The sequence below is a fragment of the Rhincodon typus genome, chromosome 36, assembly GCF_021869965.1.
Source record: "Rhincodon typus isolate 14 chromosome 36, sRhiTyp1.1, whole genome shotgun sequence".
NCBI lineage: Eukaryota > Metazoa > Chordata > Chondrichthyes > Orectolobiformes > Rhincodontidae > Rhincodon > Rhincodon typus.
In genome coordinates, this window is record NC_063367.1 from 3,702,757 (window position 1) to 3,712,256 (window position 9,500).

Sequence of the window (9,500 nt, forward strand, 5' to 3'; positions counted from 1 at the left end):
CACATTCCATTATACATTAAACAAATGGTATTTGAGGATGATATGGTAGGTTTTAAGAAAAGCAAGAAAGAGGTGGGAGGGTTTCAGGATGGAATTTCCAAGATTTGTGCTAGGCAGCTGAGACTAGTTTGCCTATGAGTGAGCAACTGAAATTGGGAATGTTCAAAAGGCCAGACTGGAGGAATAACTTTATCAAAGGGGGTAGACAAACATAAACAAGAAGGATGATTTTGAACGTATTCAGGAGTTTCATTGCACGGAAAACAGAAGTTCACCTAGAGGGACAAGTGACATTGGTGAGTACTCACTAGGTGTGAATTTCAATTGTACATTCATTAAAGTAAGAATTGGGATAAAATATCTTTTTAAAGTGCCAGAACAATTGTGACAGAAGATTCTATCTGAAGAGAAACAGACAAGTGTTTCTGCAGCAGTGGCTGTGACACCAGAATAATACATTGTCAGGGTCAAGGATGTCACTGAGTGACTACAGGACATTACAGAAAGGAAAAGACAACAACCAGAAAGTTTGGTCCATGATGATACTAACAGCATAAGAGGGATAAGATCAGCAAGCAAAATGTAGGGAGACAGGAAATAAAAAGCAGGAACTCAAAAGTAGTCACCTCAGGATTACTCCCAGTGCCATGAGCTAGCAAGGTCAGGAATAGGAGAATAGAGCAAATGAATGCATAGCTGGAGGGTTCATATATTGACTGGGCCTCCCTTACAACAAGAGGCTTAGATGGGGCAGAATTTGTTAAGTGATTCCAAGAGGGTTTCTTGAAACTAGAGGAGGGGCCATACTGGACTTTGTACTGGCTAATGAGCCCAGCCAGGTAACTGACCTTTCACTAGCAGAGCATTTTGGAAACAGTGATCACAACTGCTTATGTTTTAAGATAGCTATGAGTAAGGATAAGTCAGGACCTTGTGGGAAGGTACTAAATTGGGGGACGGTGAGTTACTTCAGTATTAGGCAGGAGCTAGGGAGTCTTAATTGGGAGAAGCTGTTATCAGGCAATGTGGGAATTGTTTAAAGACCTGCTGGGAAGAGTTCAGGGCCAGCATGTTCCAGTAAGCAGTAAAGGTAAGGGCCCCTTGGATAACAAGGGAGGTTACGAATTTAGCCAAAAGGGAAAAAGAAGCATATGTAAGGAAAGGTAAAATCGGACAGGGCCTGTGAGGAATATAAAGCAAGCAGCAAGAAAAGAACTCAAGCAGAGATATTAAAAACAACAGGATAACTAAGGAGAAAGTAGGACCACTCAATGATAACAGATGGAATTTGTACTTGGAGGCAGAGGATGTGGGTGAGATCCTAAATGAGTACTTTGCAGCGGTATTCACCCCGGAGAAGGATATGGAGGATAGTGAGATTATTGTGGAGCATGCTAATGTGCGAGGGCATATTGAGATCAAGAAAGAAGTGGTGTTGGGTCTCTTGAAGAGCATTAAGGTGGATAAGTTGGCATCTACCCCACATTATTGATAGAGGCAAGAGAGGAGATTGCTGGGGCCATGCCCAAGATCTTTGAATTCTCGCTAGCCACTGGAGAGGTCCTGGCCAACTGGCGAGTAGCTAACGTTGTTCCTCTGTTCGAGAAGGGAAATAGGGTCAATCCAGGAAACTATAGACCAGTGAGTCTCACATCAGTGGTTGGGAAGCTATTGGAGAGGATTCCGAGGGATAGGATTTACACGCATTTAGAAAAACATCACCTAATTAGAGACAGTCAGCATGGCTTTGTGCAGGGCAGGTCATGTCTTACTAGCTTGATTGAATTTTTCAAGGAGGTGATGAAGGTGTTGGATAAGGGTAGAACAGTTAAAGGGTGTCTATATGGATTTTAGTAAGGCTTTTGACAAGATCCCTCATGGTCAGTTCATCCAGAAGATTAAGATGATGAGATCCATAGTGACCTGGCCGGGTGGATTCAGAATTTCCTTGCCCATAGAAGGCAGAGGGTAGTGGTGGAAGGGTGTTTTTCAGGCTGGAGGTCCGTGACTAGTGGTGATCTACAGGGATCCATACCAGGACCTCGGATGATTGTGATATATATAAATGACTTGGATAAAAATGTAGATGGCTGGGTTAGTAAGTTTGCAGGTGATACAAAGATCAGAGGAATTGTGGATAGTGTAGAAGTTTGTCAAAAGATACAACGGAATATAGATCAATTGCAGATACGGATGGAGAAATGGCAGATGGAGTTTAATCAGCGTAAGTGTGAGGTGCTGCACTTTGGGAGATCAAATGTAAAGGCAAAGTATACAGTTAATGGCAGGCCCCTGAGCAGCACTGATGCACAGAGGGCTGTTGGGGTTCAAGTCCATAGCTCTCTGCAAATGGCCACACAAGTAGATAATGTGGTAAAGGCTGCGTATTGGCATGCTTGCCTTTATTGGTTGGGGAATTGAGTACAAGAGTCAGGACGTCATGTTGCAGATTTACAAGACGTTAGTTAGGCCACACTAAGAGTATTGTGTTCAATTCTGGTCGCCAAGGATGTGGAAGCTTTGAAGAGAGTGCAGAAGAGGTTTACCAGGATGCTGCCTGGATCAGAGGATATCAACTCTAAGGACAGGCTAGAAAAATTCAGGTTGTTTTCTCTGGAGCAGCGGAGGCTGAGAGGAGACTTGGTGGAAGTCTATAAAATTATGAGATGCATAGATAGGGTTGATGGTCAGAATCTTTTTCCCAGAGTTGAAGTGTCTAAAACTATGCATTTAAAGTGTGAGGGGGAAAGTTCAAAGGAGATATGAGCTGCAAGTTTTTTACACGGAGAGTGGTTTGAGTGTGGAACACGCTGCGAGGGGCGGTGGTGGAGGCAGATACAATAGGGGTGTTTAAGGGACTTTTAGATAAGCACATGAATATGCAGGAAATGGAGGGATATGGATCAAAAGCAGGCAGAAGGGCTTTGTTTAATTTGGCATCATGTTCAGCACAAAATCGTGGGCTGAAGGGCCCAATCGTGTGCTGTACAGTTCAATGTTCTATGTGTAGGAAAGAGGGATTTAGGCATTCCTCTGATTCTGGGGAAGCTCTGAAGACAGGTCACTGGATTCAAAATGTGAACTCTGTTTTCTCTCCACAGGCACTGCCAGACTTACTGAGTTTCTTCAGCAATTTCTGTGTTTGGTTGTTTCAGATCTCCAGCACCTGCAGTTGTTTTATTCCAGAGAAGATGGGACCTGTACAAGATGGACGGGTTGCACGGTCAGGGCTAATATTTTTGCAGGGGTGTTCACTAGCCCAATGACGGAAGGCTTAAACTAGTGTGGCAGGGAGATGGGAAACTTAGTGAAAGAAACAAAGATGGAAATGAAAGACAGAAAAGTAGAAAGCAAAGATGAAAACTAGAAGAACTGAAGGTCAACAACTAATAGGGCTGGAGTGCAAAAATGTCCTTTTGACAATTTTACACAAGTCCAAAGGTATTATATCTGAATGCACAAAGCATTCACGATTAGATAGATTAACAATCCAAACTGTTGCAAAATGGATACAATATGATAGTGATTACGGAGACATAGCTGGGAATTGAACATTCAAAGTTATTCAATCTTTAGGAAGGATAGGCAAAGTGGAAAAGAAAGTTGAGTGACGTTGTTAGTAAAAGATTAAATCAGCACAATAGTGAGAAATGGTAGTGGCACCAAAAATTTAAATGTGGAATCAGACCGGGTGAAGCGAAGAAGCAACGTTGGGCAAAAAACGTTGGGGGTTGGCTATAAGCCTCCAACCAGTAGAAGTCAGGCAAGGGGTAGTATTTTTGCAGGAACTTAAGACGCATGAAATAAAGGTATACTAGAGGATTATCATTTTGAAGATGATAAGCTACATATAGACTGAGCAATGCACATTAGCAATAACACTGTAGCAGAAAAATTCCTGACATGTACAAAATGGGTTGGAGGCACCAACTCGTGAGCAGCCTCTCTTAGATTTGGCTGTGTGCAATGAGAAGGCGTTGATTAATGATCTTGTTATGAGAAATCCTTTTGCCAAAGTAATCATAGCATGATAGAATTCTTCACTGGGATAGAACGTCAAGTAGTCCAGTCCAAAACTATGGTCCTAAACTTACACAAAGGAAAACTATGAAGGTATGGGGTGGTTGGCTGTGATAGACTACGTAACTTCATGAAAAGGCATGACAGTAGATAGCGTTATTATTTAAAGAACGAATGCTTGCGTTGCAGCAGTTACACATTCCTTTCGGGCAAAGGGGCACAACAGGAAAAGTGGCCTAACCTTGGTTAACAAAATAAATTAACGAAAGTACCAGATCCAAAGAAGAACCATGTAAAGCTGTCAGAAAAAGTTGCAGAGAAAAATTAGTGAAGGTAAATGTCGGCGTCCCTCCCCCTTTACAGTATAGGACAGAAAAATTGATAATGAAGGACAAAAATGGCAGAGCAATTAAACAACTACTCTTGTTCTGTATGCAGAGAAGGGCCAGGAAACTAATGTCTATTGGGAAGGAGGAATTGAAGGAAGTTAGTAATAACAAAAAAAAAGTGCTGGAGAAATTATTGGGACTGAAAAACCCCCAGGGCCTACATCTACATCCAAAAGTACAAAAGGAGATGGTCATGGAAATAGTGGGTGCATTGGTTGTCATGTCCCAAAATTCTATAGATTCTGCAAAAGCTTTGGTAGATAGGAGGGTGGCAAACATAGTCCTGCTTCTTAAAAAAGGAGGAAGCAAATCTGTGCTACAGACTGGCTAGTCTAACATCAGCAGCAGGCAAAAATCTGGAGTGTATAGTGAAGGATGTAATGAATACAGCAACAATATGACATAAGATCAATATTATTTGATGGAAGGGAAAGTGTGTTTGTCAAACCAACAAGATTTTTGAGAATGGGAGAAAGGGGAGAACTAGTGGATGTAGTGTATTTGGATTTTCAGGTAGTTTTTGATCATGTTTTTACACAAGAGGTTTTTGAGCAAAATCAGAGCATGTAGGATTGGTGAGAATATACTGACATAGACTGAGGATTGGTTAGCAGATAGAAAATGGGTCTTTTGTTTGAACTGGAAGGCAGAGACAAGTGGAGTACTACAGTGATTAGCTTGGGCATCAGCTCTTCACAATATTTATGAATGTTTTGATGAGGGAATCAAGTGTAATATTTCCACATTTGCTGAAGGTACAAAAGTAAATGGGAGGGTGAGTGGCAAGAAGCAAGTAAAGATGTGGCAGGGTGATTTAGACAAGTTGAGTGAGTAGGCAAACACAGCATAATGTGAATAAATGTGAAGCTGTCCACCTTAGTAGGGAAAACAGAACGGCAGAGCATTATTTAAATGGAGATAGACTGGGAAAGGTTGATGTACAAGGGGATGTGGGTATCTCTGTACACTGCTCATAGAAATTAAGCACATAGGAAGGTAAATGGTATGTTAGCCTTCATTGCAGGAGGGTTTGAGTCCAGGAGCAAGGAAAGTCTTGCTGCAGCTTCACTGAGCCTTGGTGAGACCACACCTGAAGCATCATGTGTAGTTTTAATCCCCTTACCAAGGAAAATATATACTTACTATACAAGGGGTTCACGAGACTGATTCCTCAGACAGCAGGTTTGTCTTACAAGGAGAGATTGAGTCAACTGGGCCTGAATTCACAAGAGTTTCAAAGAATAAGAGGGGGTCTCATTTGAAACAAAAATTCTGACAGGGCTGGACAGACTGGATGCATGGGATAATGTTTCCCTGGGCCTTGGAGTCCAGAACAAGGGGTTATGGCCTCATCCGTGTGGACTGAGATGAGGAGACATTCTTCACTCAGACGGTGAACGTATTGAATTCTCTACCCCAGAAGGCTGTGGAGGTAAAGGCGCTGAATGAGAAATAAATAGATAAATTTTTAGAAGCTAAAGATATAAAAGGGTATGGGAAAAGTGCAGGAATATGGCATTGAGTCAGAGGCTTATCACAATCCTGTTGAATGGCGGAGTGGGCTCGATGGGCCGATTTTTTTCGATGTTTTTATCCCCTTTGGATACACAGGTGGAACTAGAAGATTGCAAAATTGCAGGTGCCAAATCTGTCTAGATAAAGGTGTAAAGATAAATTCAGTAACTACAGGCCAACACATCCACTGCAGTAAAAACCGAAAGAACTGTGGATGCAGTAAATCGGGAACAAAAACACAGGTTGCTGGAAAAGCTCTGCAGGTCTAGCAGCATCTGTCAAAAAAATCAGTTAACTGAGGAAGGGTCACCAGACCCATTATGTTAACTCTGACTTTTCTTCGCAGATGCTGCCAGACTTACTGAGCTTTTACAGCAACCTGTTTTTGTTCCAAGTTCACTGCAGCCTTCAGAAAGATATTAGAAACTATAATCTGGAACAAAATTAATTGTCACTTGGACAAATGCAAGTTAATCTGTGAAGAGTCAGCACAGATTTGTCATGGGCAAATTGTGTTTGGGTATTCTGAAAACAGAATAGAATAAGTTGATAAGGGTAATGCAGTTGATGTAACATACATGAACCTCCTAAAGACAACTGATAAAATGGACCAACAGATCTGTTGGCAAAAGTATAGCCCATGGAACAAAAGTGACAGCAACTCAATGGCTACAAATTGTTAAGCAGCAGGAAGCAGAGAGCGGTGGTGTACAGATGCTTTTGAGACTAGAAGGTAGTTTACGGCTGCATTCCCCAGGGGTAGTATTAGGATCCCTGCTTTTCCTGGACAAGTCTTAATGACTTGGGTGAACAGGGCAATTTGTGAATGACACCAACTTTGGAAGTATTGTACTTTGTGAGGCAAATGATGGAAAACTTCAAAATGACACAGATTGGTGTAACAGGCAGAGAAGCGGCAAATTAAATTTAAAGCATTTATTTTCTCTCTCTGTGCTCTGTCGATACTCCTCATGATTTTGAACACAATCTAATTAAATCTTATCACATCTCTTCTCCAAATGAAAAACACAGCTTCTCCAATCTTTCCATATCACTGAAGTTCTTCACCCTGAAGCCATTTTTCTGAATCTTATCTTCATCCTTTCATAGATCTTTGTATCCTTCTTAAAGTAGGATATCCAGATTTGGACACAATAGTCTACTTGTGGCCAAACCAGTTTCATACATGTTTGTCATAACTTGCTTTCTTTTGTATTGTGAAACACCCAACCCGGAAACCCCAGGATACTGTATGCTTTATTCATGTCTTTCCAAAATTATCCTACCACTTTCAATGATGTGCAAACATAGTCTCTATTCCTGCACGCCATTAAAAACTATACCTTTACGTTATATTGTCTTCCTTGCTCTATCAAAACAAATCACCTCACACTTCGCATTAAATTTCATTCGCCTATAATTCACTGTGAGGTGAAACTGCTTCCTCTGTGGATACTAGGGGCAATTGGAGCTTTCAAGATTGATATGGATAACCTTTTGCTGGGTAAATGGATTAAGGAATGCATAGACAGAGAAATGTAGTTGGGTCCACATCAACCATGATCTAACCAAATGGCAGAGCAAGCTTAAGAAACTGAGTGGCATTCTCCAGTTCCTGCAAGTCTGCCTGTGGTGGATAATGAACAAATGTTGGGGGAGTACCACCTAGCTTAGTTTAAACATTAAATCTCACCCACTAGCCCAGTTCGTAACTAACACCAATTAACGATTGTTTCTATTTACATACTAAGAAGGTTCCCAAATACTTGATTTTAACTTGGAATGCCTTTTGGAGGCTTGGAATGCTGCCTTATATTAGAAACCCCTGGCTGCACTAATTGTTAAAACACTGAGAGATTCATTTGTGGTATATATGTATGTATATTGGTTTTGGACAAAACATTTAGATTTCTAAGTGGCCTGTCTGGAAATTTCTCGAATGTAAACCAGATGTCAAAATTCTGGTTTATATAACTCAAACTTGTCTCCACCCCAATTTACTTCTGTAATCTAACTGTGAGAAGACTTAAATAAACAAAGATGATGCAAGTTCTCAGAAAACTTCCATCACTGGTAAAAGCAAAGATCAGACCCCTAACCTGTGATCAAAACTGACATCACAATCACGATTTAGAGACATAACAAGTTAGTGGGCTGGATGCTGAGTCACCTGGCGTGTCCCAATTTCTCAAATATTCTTTTCCACAATACCATACTTACACATATATTTTTCTCCAGGTACTTCTGTAATCCATCCTCTGATATATCCAGAAGTCTTTGAGAAAACCTATCTTTCCAACTTCCCCGAATCAAATGGCTAGATTTTCATCAAACCAATGCTATACAGCTAAGGTGGCGTAATGGGATTGAGGTACAAGTCAGTAATAATTTACTTAATTCAAGATAATGCAGCAAAAAACAATTATGACTTTGCAGAGAGGAATCAGCAGTCCCAGTTGACTACCATCCAGTTTTGACGGTGTAGTTCAAGGCTGGCAGCCCAGCAGTCAAGAAGTAAATCGAACAGGCTTAAGTGCTGAAACAAAAACAAAAATTTTTGGAGATACTCAGTGACGGTCAGCAGTGTCAAAATGTCAACTCTGCTTTCCCTCCACAGATGCTGCCAGACCTGCTGAGTTTCTCCAGAAATTTTGTTTTTGTGTCAGATCTTCAGCATCCACAGTTCTTGGTTTTATTTTAGGTCCTGCTTTAGCCAAAACGTAACGCCTTGCTGTTAACGTTTATGGTTTCGTGGCTTTTAAAGCAGGTTTGAAGGTGCTGAACAGCTGCCTTTCCATCTAGGCAATCAAATCCCAATACACAACCAGCATTTTTTCTGATGATAGTGTCCAGTCCTAAGCTGCAACAGATCGCAAGTCCTTATCTACAAACAAAAGTTTGATTGCCAGCCCATTCATCAGCATAAATATTCACTCCCACTATCACTGGCACAAGATGGCTGCAGTGCGTATTCCCCACAGATCCAGGTTGCGGTGCCCAAGGCATCTTCAAGAGCACTTTCCAAACCTAAGACTGCCAGCATCCAGAGGAGCAAAGGAAAGCACTGGTATTCAACACCAACAAGTTCCTCCAAGTCACACACCATCCTGACTTTAAATTGTACCTTCTCCACATGGACTGCATTGGTTCAGGAATAGGTTGTACCATTACCTTCTGAAATACCAGCCCTGTTAGCGACACCCACACCCCACTATTTTTTTTTCAAAGACACAAAGCAGGAGAGGTCAAGGCCCAGAGGTTAGAATCAAAGTAATTATTGGGCCAGAGATTGAAGAGATGGTGATGGCAACAGGAAACAAATACTAGAAACCTAAAATAGAGAAAACAGATGACTCCCAAAATCCATACAGAGATAGTAGGAACTGATGATGCTGGAGAATCTGAGACAACAAGGTGTAGAGCTGGATGAACACAGCAGGCCAAGTAGCATCAGAGGAGCAGGAAAGCTGACTTTTCGGGTCCAGAGCCGAAACGTCAGCTTTTCTGCTCCTCTGACGCTGCTTGGTCTGCTGTGTTCATCCAGCTCTACAACCTGTACTCCCAAAATCCATCTGT